We start from the raw sequence: 13862 nt of genomic DNA, 5'->3' as shown, positions 1-13862 counted from the left end.
AACTAAAACTGCTGAGAAAAAATATAAATGCTCATGGATAAGAAATGAAATATTGCTAAGAGGCTTCTTGTGCATAAACTGTTCTATAGACCCTTGTAATTTCTAACAAAAATCACAACAAAAAGTGTAGGAAATAGCAAGGCCTATCTAAAACAAATATGAAATTACTTAATGTGATCAAAGTTTTCCCCAGAAAGAATAGACTCTTAAAGGATCTGTGGCTCAATTACAAATCGATAGGAATCTAGGCAATGTGCTATTGCATAACCAAAAATACATGAATGGAATAAAATGTTGAATCCAGAAAGACACAATCACATTGGTAATTTATTGAAAGGTGAGTAAGTCATTCTATGAGGAAAAATAAACATTTAGAAAAATATTCTGGTACTGAATAGCTTCAAGAATAAGAGAACAAAATGTGAAATTTTTCATACCCACAGATGGACAGATGGACACAAGGACAGAACCAGAAAGAGAAAGGTTCGACTTTTATCTCACACAGTGCAAAAAATACTAGATGGCTCCTAACACCAAACTTCATGGTACATCTAGAAAGCTCTCAAAGAAAAGAACTCATAGGATAAGCAATGATTTCTTAGTGCATAAAAAGTATTAAGTGTGATTAAAATCCTCTGTGTTTAAATTAAAAGTCTGTTCCTTAAGAAATGTTATGAAGAATGTGATGACATGAGCCAAATAAACACATACTGGGAAAATATATTTGTAGTACATATATTTCTCAAAGTACATGTTCATAATAGATAAACAGAAAAGTCATCTGAAAAAGACTTTTTGAGATGTGTTTATTTCAGTAAATATGTCACAAATGAGGAAATAATGTCTTTAATCCAGGCCCAAAGAAACATAGATCCCATGGTTTCCCTTATTTGCAGTAACTAGTACATGTGTAGGACAAGTAGAAAAGGTCAAAAGCTATGTACATATCACCATATAAGATGATGTTAAGCGAAATGAACCCCAAGATAGAGACACAAATATTTTTTTTCTTTCTTGCTATTGTTTCTAAAGTATTTATAATGTACCATGTGATTTCTTTTTGCTTCTCTGTATATTCCTCCCCCACAATATAACCCCTGTTTCACTGTATTTGATGTTGGTGCCCTGCATCTTGTATATACACTTCTCTAATTCAAGGAGGGTAAGGGAAAAAACAAAATGCTTAAATAAGGATACAGGTTGACCCATTGTAACAATGAGATGTACAAGACATTATGTTGAAAATGAACTTTACAACTTTGGCGGTGGGCGGGGGTAGTTGTGAAGGTGGGAGGGAAGGTATGGTAGGGGAAAAACAAAGGAAGAGGCAACAATGCTCAATAGGAAATGTACTCATTATCTTGCTCATTTAACTGTAAGCTCTCTATACAGTATTTTTATAATAAAAAATGTACAAAAAAGAAAATACAAAGAAATCTCAAGAACTACTAATGCATACTCCTCAATATGGCAAAACTGAAAATATAGCCAAGATCAGTGATACATGGTAAAATTACTAAGCCATTACTTCTCATAAACATTGCTGGTAAAGATGTAATATTATTTCATCACTTTGGAAGTAGGTCTAGAAGTTTCATACAAAGTTTAAATATACATACACTATGACCCTGCAAATTACACCCCAACGTATTTATCCAAACCAAAAAAGGTAATATATGTACATTACAAAACAAGTGTGCATATAGTGTTGGGCACTGGTGGCTCCCACTTGTAATCCTAGGTATTTAGGAGGTTGAAATCTATGGATTCTGGTTCAAAGCCAGCCTAGACAGACAAATCGAAAAGGCTTTTGTCTCAACCAGCAAATGGCCAAAAGTAGAGGTGTGACTAAAGTGGTAGAGTGCAGGCCTTGAACTAAAATGCCAAGCAAGAGCTGATGACGTGAGTTCGCACCACAGTATAGGCACACACACATACACACACACGAACACAAAGACACACATAAACACAAGAATGAACATAGCAACATTTGTCACAACAGCAAAACAGCATATCTAAACGTATTGCAGAAGATAAAATTCAAACATGTTGTGTGTCATTAACATGAAAGAAAACTATGCAATAATTTAAAAGAATACAGAGTAAACAAAATTACATAAAGGTATCTTAAAAACAGAATTTTTCATGAAAGTAAGACATTAAAGGGTATGATTCTCATCGAAAGAAGTTTTAGACAGGGGCAATAAATATAGCAAAAGAAACTGAATATGTAGTTGTATTTGAGGTACTGTTTTTCTGACTTGATAGAGACAGTACACAATGCAGGCATTTGTCAAAACTTATAAAACTCTATTTTAAGATCCATGTACTTCATTTCCTATAAGTCATACCTCAATCAAATATTCTTGTCTCCCAAAAGTAATCCAGTGAAGAGCATAATGCCTGGCACATAGTAGGCGTTCAATAAATATGTGCTGGATGATATTATTCCCAGGAAGAATCAAATAAGGATTATACTTTGAAAAGAACTGGAACCAATATTGAAGAAACAACTCAAAGAGAAAGTCAGATGCATCATCTTTGTTCATAATGGATGTGAAAATTATTTTTCTCATATTGATTTCTGTTCCAAGTGAAACTAAAACAGGACGATTTGTTCAATCTGCAGAGAGATATGGGTAGTGTTAAAGTGGCTCATTGGGAAAGTATAAACCTAGCAAATACAGATCTCTCAGCTTGACCTCTACCTTTATCAAGCCCCAGCCAAAGACTGTTGTTGCCTTTCTCAGAGTCCATTTGACAGACAGGAACTGTCAGCCACAGTGATACTTAGAAGAAATTCATTAACCTGAAGACCTTTCCCATTTGGGGAAATATTTTCTCAGTCTATTGAAAGCATACTCATTTCTCGAAGAACAACCTCACATGCACTTCTTCCTTGAAGTCTTTTTCAAGCTTTGCAGCCTGAAATGATCTCTACATCTTCTAGATCTTTTGGCAATTTCCTAGTGCTTCTATTATAAAACCCATCACCTTCCACTTTATATTACAGCAATTTGGGTACCTGTTTTATCCCCTCTTGGATTGCAAACTGCTTTAGAGAAGAGAGCTTGTTATTCATTTCCTATTTTCACAGAACACACCACACTGTCGTTTTCTTTACATATATTTGCCAAATATGATTTAAGTAGGAAAAAGGAAAAAAATGTTTAAATATTTTTTGAAAAGTCACAATGACATTAAACAATGTGATTTTGCATAGTTTCTTTTTACTAATTGTATTAATTGTATTTTATAGAGCATTGTCATTCATTGGATATTGTTCTAGCTATACACTATGGGTGAAACTTAAAAGAGACAGGGACTTTGATACTCATGGAGGTCACAACTGGGAATGGGAAGATAAACTCATATGTATATGATTCTAAAGGAATATAATAAGAGCTCAATGGAGGAGAATACATAAGAGAGTAAAAGAACAAAGGAAAAAAGTAACAATACTGAATAAAGAATTAGAGAATGTATAAGAGAAAGTCCAGGTCACATTTTAAGAAACTACATTAAAAGTTGAGTAAGCAATTTTAAACGCTTTTTAATATTTTCAATAACCACAGGCAATATTACTATTATTCCTATTCTAAAGAAGAACTGGAGACACTACAGTTAAGTGTTTTGCCTAAGTCCACTAAACTACCTATAGTGGAAGCAGGATTGAGGCAGAACTTATTCAGAACTGATTAAAATCTGCAACCTTCAATCAAAATGAGCTAGGCCTAGAAAAATTATTAGACTCCAGGTATGTATGTGAATATTTGTCTGCAGTTAGAGTTGCTTTAATAGGACAAACTAATTCTCTGTTTCTACAAGTTGAGTTACTGAATCTTGCTACCATATACAGTAACAGAAACTATTAGAGAAGTAATAGGATTTCTCAAAGTACCAAGCAGATAGATGCTGAATAATTTAACTTTAGCAAAGATTATGGCTAGTTAAGGAGTCTTAGCAGGTTGAGGTAATAACTCTTCTCTCATAGTATTGTTTTAATTCCTGGCTCAATAAATTGTGGACCAGGGCAATGTTACACAGAAACAGGACCTCCACTTCTACATTTCTACAGAACAGGGCTGTTTACACTACAAGCTATACACATAAGGGTAAAGAGGTCACATAGACTATTGCAGCAGGGATATTTCATTAGTAACTATGTGACAGGTAAGGTTAGATAATTTCCAAAAGAAAGAGAAGACACACATGAAAAGAACATAATAGCCTTCTTGCATTGGGGCTGGAGAACTCATGCATATGAAATTCAGATATTTTGTAACATCACTACATTCTTTTCATCTTAGTATCCCATGCATTGAAGAGCCCCTTTGCTGTGATTCCTCATTTTGTTCTATAATATTTTGGACTGATTTTTACCCATATTTAAATACAGTATATTTTCCCCCTAAATAAACAAATTACTTGAAATCATACTGATACTTCATATACTGAGTTACTTTACACCACAGTGTGAAAGAGTAAGCAACTAAGAAACTCTCTGATCGACTCAATAGGCAGAAAGAGTCAAAAATTAAAGTATTGTATCCAACATCTTGTCTACAAGAAGGTTGTTTTCTTACAGAAATGATGTTATTTTTCTCCTTTGTTTTTTTGGCAAAGGGGAGAATTCAAAGAAAATGAAACAGTATTGTTCTGATGTAGTTATTGAACAGTGCATTATTTGGTTGAATCTTTACTGGACATACAAATTTTCTTCCTTTTATTTTAAAGGTATGAAAGCAAGCTGGGAGTGATTAATTTACTTAATGTTTCTCTGCTAGAAAATGTCATGAGTAGGAAAATAAAAACCTATATCTTTCTTTGTGCTTTCTATGTCTGGCCTACCAGAGAAAACATATGACCAATTTACTCAGCATCCATGACTCTAACTAAAGCTATGGGCACTCCAAGCTTGATGACATGTGTAGTTTATTACCTAAGACCCAGATTAACAGACAGCATCACCTCCTTTCAAGCTTAACACTTCTTTTACTTCAAGGACATGTAATATATTTAGTCAATTTCAACTTTGAAGGGAAATTGAAGTTTTCATTCAGCAGGCTTGGTTACTAAATGCTGCATTACCTTTAATAGGCAGTAGAATTGCTGTTTTATTAATTTCAGATTCTAAGGTATTTAAAGCTTTTGCTTTGCATTCCTGGTATTATTGCCCAGTCTCCTTTTTCTTCCCTGTAAGTCATATGCCTTTCAGAGTTAGGCATAACTAGACTTAAAAGGAACTTGTATATATATTTTTCTAATTTGGGGAGGGGAAGGAAATAACAAAAAGCTGAAATAAGGACACAGGTTGACCCATTGTTACAATGAGCTGTACAAGACACTATGTTGAAAATGAACTTTACAGCTTAAGAGGTGGGGAGGGAGGGCATGGGGAGGTAGGGAGAGAAGGTAGGGAAAAACAAAATAGGAGGTAATGACACTCCATAAGAAATGTACTCATTACCTCACTCATGTAACTGTAACCACTCCTTACAGTATCTTTACAATAAAAATATATATTAAAAAGGAACTCACATAAAAATTACTTATCTAATCAGTAAATAATTAAGCTGAAAATGGTTATCACATCTATGGAGTAGAATAAATTTCATCTGTGGAGGTGAGAGGCTTTAACACATTATTTAGCAATGACACAAGATTATGCTGTACAAATAAGGTAATCAATCAGGGCCTCTTCTGTCTGTTCTGTGGACTACAAGACTGAGTAAAGGCATGAATGAGTTAATATCTATGCTTCTCAAGTGAATACAAAATATCCTACTACACATTGCTGTGCTTTACTTTGACAGACGTAAAAGAATCTACTAATTCTTCATATTTTTCAAAGTTGAAAAAAACTAAAGAAGTGTGAAGTTAAAAATAGAAGACATGTTTTCCAAGCTACTAATAGAACAAAATGGTGGGGGGAGAGTAATGTCCTAGAATCCAAATATACAATTGGACTTTACTCAGAGCTGCAGATGATGATTTGTAAAACCAAACGTAAAAAATCACATCCCCTGTTGTCATTGTATTTTATTTTGGTACCCTTGGTATATGGTATTTACGTTTATCTAGGGAAGGGGAACAAGAAAGTGGTAAGACAAAGGACAAAGTGGGAACTAATGCAACAGTGATACCTACAAGACAATATGCTGGAAATGATCTGTACAATTGGGGAAGAGGGAGTTGAGGGGGGAGAGAAAGTGGTTGAAAAATGAGGGAAGCAGTAACAGGTTGAACAAGAAATGTACTCACTACCTTACTTATGCAATTGTAACCTTCTGTACATCACCATTACAATAAAAATTTTAAAAATAATAATAAAAGAACACCCAGGGGGAGAAAAAGAAAACATTAACTTTAGCAAATTGTATCTAGGGATTATAATCCCCAAATTCCAAGATCCACAGTATATTCTACATAGTCACCCATTAGCATTTGACAAAATTCTTCCTCTCTTCCCTGTAGCTCTCAGGAATGCACAGTTATAGGGAACATATAACGTGTGAAGAATCAGATGTTGGAGGTAAGAAATCTCTTCTGGCCTGCTATAGCAGCTTCAAAGTAAAGGACCAACCAATCCCCTGGAGGTTTAACTTTCTGTAAATGTTCCCAATTCCTGAAGAATTTTCCCATTTGGCTTTTTTTTTTTTTTTTTAGATAGGCCATCTACTTCCAGCTTCTGTTCATTCAGGGATATAGAAACAGTAATTCCTGTGGGCCACTTGACCACTGTTTAGAAATAAAGCCAGAGCACCAACATGGGGGAAGACCAGGACAACTCCAGCAAAGTTGAATGAAATTTACAAGATGATTCAAGTGCTCACAATGAAAAGGACAAAAATCTTAGATAATTGGAATCATATATGGAACAGTGCTTTGGTAAGTGTGAGTATGAGGACTGAAGACATAAGAGGAATTTGCCCATTGGAGAGGTACATCTTTAGGGTCTTTGGAATAAAACTTTTGATCTAGCACTGTTGCAGAGTTTTAAGGTTGTCTGAAACAGTATCTGCTGCCTTGAAAACTATTTGACTTTCACGGAGGCATCACCATTCTTCTGCTTGAGTCACTGAATGAAGTCTATGTCATTTCTGTTGAAACAAAATCTGGAGAATGGGAAAAATAAATTGATCCTATCCAACCTAGAAAGGCCTAGACTCATTGGCACCTAACTGACAACAAATACTATTTGCTGGGTCTCTGTTTGCTGATAGTAATTAAATATTCCTGTCTGATTTCACAGGCAAATACTCTGACTGTGAAAGGACTGGGCTAGAAATGTATTCACTCTAAATTTGTCCATCACACATAGGAATCTGTCTGCATTCCCACTCTTTACAAAAATCTCAACAAGTGTAAGAATGTATTAAAATAAAAGAATAAAATCTGTAATATGCAAGACATTGTCATTAGTAGTCCTGTCTTAGCTATTAATTAGAACCTACCCATAATTCAACATAGATTTCAGATGAAGAATGTTATAAGCATGCAAGTTTTATTTCTTTATTAACATAATGAAAAATAGAATCAAAAATGAAGAAGTGAGGGCATTTAAGTGGTAAGGCCTACCATTATTTTGCCATCATATGCTCTTGTTGTTGAAATAATGATTCCTTTAGCCATTTTGTTCATTTTTTGATTAAAGTATTATATTCTTAGCCAAGCATCTGAAGCTAGAAGGTAATAAAACAACACTATAACTGACTGTATTTTTTCTTAAGACATTGTTAAAATGTGGAGACTCTTGGAGGGGGAGGGGGCCTGGGGAGGTAGAGATGGTAAAGGGAAACAAAGGAAGAGGCGACAATACTTGATAAGAAATGTACTCATTACCTTGCTCATGTAATTGTAACCTCTCTATAGAGTATTTTCACAATAAAAAACAAGAAACATTGAAAACAATTATCCTATGTGCTTTTCAATAACTACAAGACAAGCCCCGAGAAATCTCTTGAAGCTTGAACATTGATTGAACTTTCTCATCTAAGCCAAAATCTATTTGAGAAGATATCTTCAACTTTAAAAGGGAATGGGAGTTTATTTCCATTAGCATAATTTTATATGGTTGCATATAAATAGCTTTTGAGCTTTTGTGATTCCCTGCTAGTACAATCCTAGGCATAAACTATTTATTACAAAGAGGGCAACCATGAGACCTATATTTCTTTAGGTCTGGCTTACTTCACTTAATACGATTTTTTCCAAGTCTTTCCATTTTCTTATAAATGGTCAGGTGTCATTCTTTCTGTTGGAAGCATAGAATTCCCTTTTGTACATATACCACATTTTCTTGATCCATTCACTGACTGAGGGGCATCTGGGTTGGTTCCATATCTTAGCTATAGGAAATAATGCTGCAATGAGCATAGTTGTGCTGGTAGTTTAGTGTGCCTTGGTTGTGATCATTTGTGTAAATGCCCAGGGATGGGATTGCTGGATCTATGTTGAGTCTTTTGAAGAACTTGCTTACTGTTTTCCAGAATGGGTTGAACCAGTTCACATTCCCACCGAAAGTGTAGTAACATTCCCTTTCAGCCACATCCCTGCCAGTATCTGCTATTTGTTTTCTTGATAATGACCATTCTAAATAGGGTGAGGGGAAAATCTCAATGTTGTTTTGATTTGCATTTCTTTTATGGCCAAAGATGTTGAGCATTTCTTCATGTGTGTATTGACCATTCTTATTTCCTCTTCAAAGAAGTCTCTCTTTAAGTCTTTAACTCATTTATTAATGGGATGGTTGTTTTTTTGAGGATTTATTTTTGGGAGTTTAATTTTTGAGCTCTCTCTATGTATATATATATATATATTATATACATATTATATATATGTGTATATATACATATACAAATACATACATATATATATATATATATATATATATATATATATATATATATATACACTTTGCTGTTGTTGTTGTTGTTGTTGGTCATGGTGTGGGGTTTGAAATCTGGGCCTCTGTGCTGTCCCTTGGCACTTCAACTCAAGGTAAACATTCCACCACTTGAGCCATAGTGCTCATCTGTTTTCTGGGGTTAATTATAGATAAGAATCTCACAGACTTTTTCTACTCAGGCTGGCTTTGAACCATGATCCTTAGATCTCAGCCTGCTGAGTAGCTAGGATTACAGGCATGAGCCACAAGTGCCTCTCTTCTAGGTATATTTTTGATATGAAGCCCTTCTCTGTTGTATAGATAGTGAAAATCTTTTCCCAATCTGTGGGCTTTCTATTTATCTTGCTATGTCTGCCTTTGCCATGAAGAAGTTTTGAAACTTAATTCAATCCCATTTATCCAGCCTTTCTTTGATTTATTGTGTTTCTGGATCTTTATTTAGGAAGTTTCCACCTGTGCTAAGGACCCCTAGTGTATCCCCCATATCTTCCTGTAATATTTCCACAGTATCCACTCTTACCTCAAGGTCTTTGATCCATTTAGAGTTGATTCTTATGCAGGGTGATATATAAATATCTAACTTCAGTTTTCCACATGTGTATAGCCAAATTTGTCAGCACCGTTTGTTGAAGAGGCTGTCTTTCTTCCATCTGATGATTTTGGTTCCCTTATCAAAGATTTGGTGCCCATAGGTCTGTGGGACCATTTCAGGGTCTTCAATTCTGTTCCATTGGTTCTTGGGCCTGTTCTTAAACAAGATTGCTTTTTGTTTGTTTGTTTTGTTTTCAATGTATAGTGTAAAGTTATTTCTTTCTTTATTCATTTTTCCCCCTTTGGTTTATCATCTGTTGTTACTGCTTTTTTTTTCGGTACCCTGTGTCTTGTATATATGTTTATCTGATTTGGGAACGAGAAAGGGGATAACAAAATGATGAGGCAAAGGACACGTGGTGACCCAATACAAAAGTGATGCGCACAAGACACTGTTGGAAATGAACTTTACAATTTAGAGGGGAGGAATGGGGAGCTCAGAGGGGAGAGAAAGTGGGAGAAAACAAAGGCTAGAATAATATTGTTGAATAAGAAAAGTACTCATTGCCTTACTTATATAACTATTACCCATCTGTATACCACCCATCTGTATATCACCTGTATATATATGTGAACAATATTAAATTATTTTTTAAAGGGAAGGGGATACAATAGAGATCAAAATTTACATAGTTGGGTTTTCTTCTTTAGAATTTCTATGATCAGGCTTAGTCTCCATATACAGAGTAGTTGGGAATTAGGGCCATCTCTGAGATATGTTAGACTCTAAAAGTGTTTCATTTGGAGATTTTTATGCTTTAATTTAGAGAAATGTGACTTTCACATGATTCACCTTACCTGAAAATTACTGTAGGAATCTATTCTGCTTTGCTTCAATCAATCAGTCCACATTCTTTGTGTGTTTTCCAAGAAACTGAAGGTATGAAATGAAGCACAAAATACCTTATCAAATCAGATGCTAGATAAATGGAAGTAAGAATATCAAAATATCAAAATGAGCTTAAATTTGTATCTCTTTTTAACATTTTATTGGCATATATTAGCTATAAAAAGTTTCATTTTGACATTTCCATATGTGTATACAAAAAAACACTGGGATTGATCTTATCCTCTCTAATACCCATCCTCCTTCCCTCTTTCTGAAAAAAATCCAACATATTTAATAATTATAGTTCCTTACTTATTTTTAAAGTATTTAGACCATGGTCATAGCCCTTCAAACTCTGCTTTATGCTTTTATTTTCTTACTGTAAACAATTTGATGAACTCTATTTTTATAGAAAACATGTGTACGAATTTCTTGCAATAGCTTGAAGGTATATTTTGGATCACTCTTTTCTCCTATACAAATAATAAACTTCTACCATGAACCATTTTAGGTTTTAGAGATAACTTAAGAATTTATATAAATACAAACTAATAATAGAAGCCTGCATAGTACAAGCCATTGGGTTGAAATTTGGGATTTGATCTGATTTAAGAAGACATTGTTATGAGCTAAAAAATTAAAAAGGGAGTTAAATGCATAGTCCTTTTACTGCACCATGTTGATCACAAAATTATCAGTGTATGGCTTATCTCTCTCCACTTTAAAGGGATTTTTCTTTTTCATATTACATTTTGTTCACAGGTTTTATATATATATATATATATATATATATCCTTTTCCTTGGTCTTCATCATAACTCTCCAAGTCAGTATGCATGAATTTAAATGCGAAAATTTCTGACAGAACTTAAAACTGACCCATTTTGCTTCCAAGTCAGAAGTATTTCAGGGAGCTATGTGGCCTTTGCTTCATGAATATATCTTCTATGGAATGCTATTGACTTTGTGGTCTCCAAAATGAGCATGTATATTGAGAAATAGAAGATAAGTTTGAATTGATTGGCTAATGACATTTAAGTGAAGTCTTCAAATTTGAGAAGTGGAGACTGAAGTCTCCAGAACTTATTCCAGAGAATAAGCTGTAGAAGAGACATACTGTATATGCTACTGAAAGATAAGAAATAAACATTTCATTATTTCTTTCACTTTTTATGCCAGTAATTACAACAAAGCAATTATATCACAAATATTAGACAATAAAAGATCTTTTATGAAATAGGAAATAAAATTCACTTTTAAATCAATTTGCTTCATTTAAAAATATCTAGGAGACAAATCTATTTTATTCATAAACTAGATTTAATTAATCAAATTTTAATGTCAGTGATGGTATTTGAATCCAAGTACCTTTCTTTTTATATACTCAGTGAACACTAGTATCTCTGTTCAATAAATCTATTCTGAGTACCCGATATTCTCAACAGACAAATGAACACATGCTCTTAAGATATCTGCTTTGATACTTGGAAACTAACAAGTAGCTCAAAAATATATCTCTTTCAATCTTGCTGGATAGAATATTAGTCTTTTGAAAGAAAGTACTACTCAAATAAAAGTACTACTCAACAAAGGTTTAACAGTCCACTAATGAATATGTAAATAGACATATGATTATGTAATGAGCAATGGCATGGGAAAGATTAAATAATTCAATCCCTAGAGTAAATTGTCTCTGGTGTGCAGAGTCCCATACTTATTAGGAATATAAAGATCCTATGTACCTGTAAGGAATATTATAATGTTAAATGCTTACCTTGTGTAGACTTATTTATAAATTGGGTGCTTAAAGTGTAAGCTATGCACATATGACCATATAAACATGATGTTAAGCAAAATGAACCCCAAGATAGGGACACAAATATCTTTTTTTCTTGCTTGCTATTGTTTCTAACATATTTATAATGTACCATGTGATCTTTTTGTTTCTTTGTATGTTCCTCCCCTACTGTATAACCCCTGTTTTCACTGTATTTGATGTTGGTGCCCTGCATCTTGTATATACACTTCTCTAATTCGGGGAAGGGAAGGGAGAAAAACAAAATGCGTAAATAGGAATACAGGTTGACCATTGTAACAATGAAATATACAAAACACTATGTTGAAAACGAACTTAACAACTTTGGTGATGGTGGGGGGTACTTGTGGAGGTGGGAGGGAGGGAGGGTAGGGGGAAAACAAAGGAGGTGGCAACAATGCTCAATATGAAATGTACTGTTCCTTTGCTCACATAACCGTAACTCTGTACAGCATTTTTACAATAAAAAAGTACACATACACAGATACAAAAAATCCTTGTATCAGATACTACTGCCTAGGACTCACAACAAATGCAATAGTCGCCTTGTGAATCACAAACTTCCTTTTTTCTATCCTGGCACAAATCCTTTTTAGGAAGAACTATCGAGTTAGTTACATAATGTTTCACAGGGTTGGATTATCAAGAAAAATGTAACCAATGCTGTTGTTCAGGGGGGAAAAAGACAAAGTATATTTGGAAGAACCAAAAAAGGAATCCAAAAGAGTTGGTAGGACTATCACATGGTTGGCTGAGAAGAAAAGAGACTTTGTTGAAGGAAACTGTTTTGCATTTCAGATAGACAACTGGCCTTTTATTTTTATTATTTTTGTTTTAATTCCATATCTAGCCATGCCCAGAGGGGTTGTTTTTTTGCTATTTAACAAAACAATTGATGAATACAATGTATCTTGCTTATTGTTATCTCTTTCAACATTCTCACCAATCCCTCCCCATAGTACCCCTTCCCTTCATTCTTCTTAACTTTGTAGGATATACATTGGATTCTTGACTGTATTCTCTCCCTCTTCTCTTCTTCAATTGTCTACCTTTGCTTCCTTGACCTCACCCCACTCCATACCTGCTTCCAGGTGTCTTATTTTGCTAAACTTTGATTTTTTTCCTTTCTAAGGAAATATACTATTTTAGAACGCCCATGAATCAACCATATTTCAGTTAACACATTTGTATATAATTGCATACCTCCTAATTTATTTACTTATGAGATTATACAGTAAATCTAGGTTCCAGGTATAAGAGAAAACCTGTATAACATAACTATTCTTTCTTTTTTTTTAATTTAATTTAATTTTATTTGTGAACATACTGTACAGACGGGTTACAATTACATGGGCAAGATAATGCATACATTTCTTACCAAGCATTGCAGCCTCCTCCTTTGTTTACCCTTTACATCCCTTCCCAGCCTCCCTCCTCACCCCCCACCTAATCTTCCCCCCTCCCCCACCCCGCACATTTTTGACATGACAACTTGTACTTCTCATTGTTGCAACAGGTCCACCTGTATCCTTAAACGACTGGTTTTTTTCCCCATCTCCTCCATAAGTTATACTGACATCAAATATAGTGAAAGCAGGGGTTATACTGTTGGGGAGGGACATACAAAGCAACAAAGAGATAATCTTATAAATGCATTAGAAACACATGCATGAAAGAAAAAAACATTAAAATACATATCTAAGGGTTCATTTTCCT

The sequence above is a fragment of the Dipodomys ordii genome, unplaced genomic scaffold (genome assembly GCF_000151885.1).
Source record: "Dipodomys ordii isolate 6190 unplaced genomic scaffold, Dord_2.0 Scaffold25, whole genome shotgun sequence".
Classification (NCBI taxonomy): Eukaryota; Metazoa; Chordata; class Mammalia; order Rodentia; family Heteromyidae; genus Dipodomys; species Dipodomys ordii.
Note: the sequence above shows the minus strand (reverse complement) of the source record.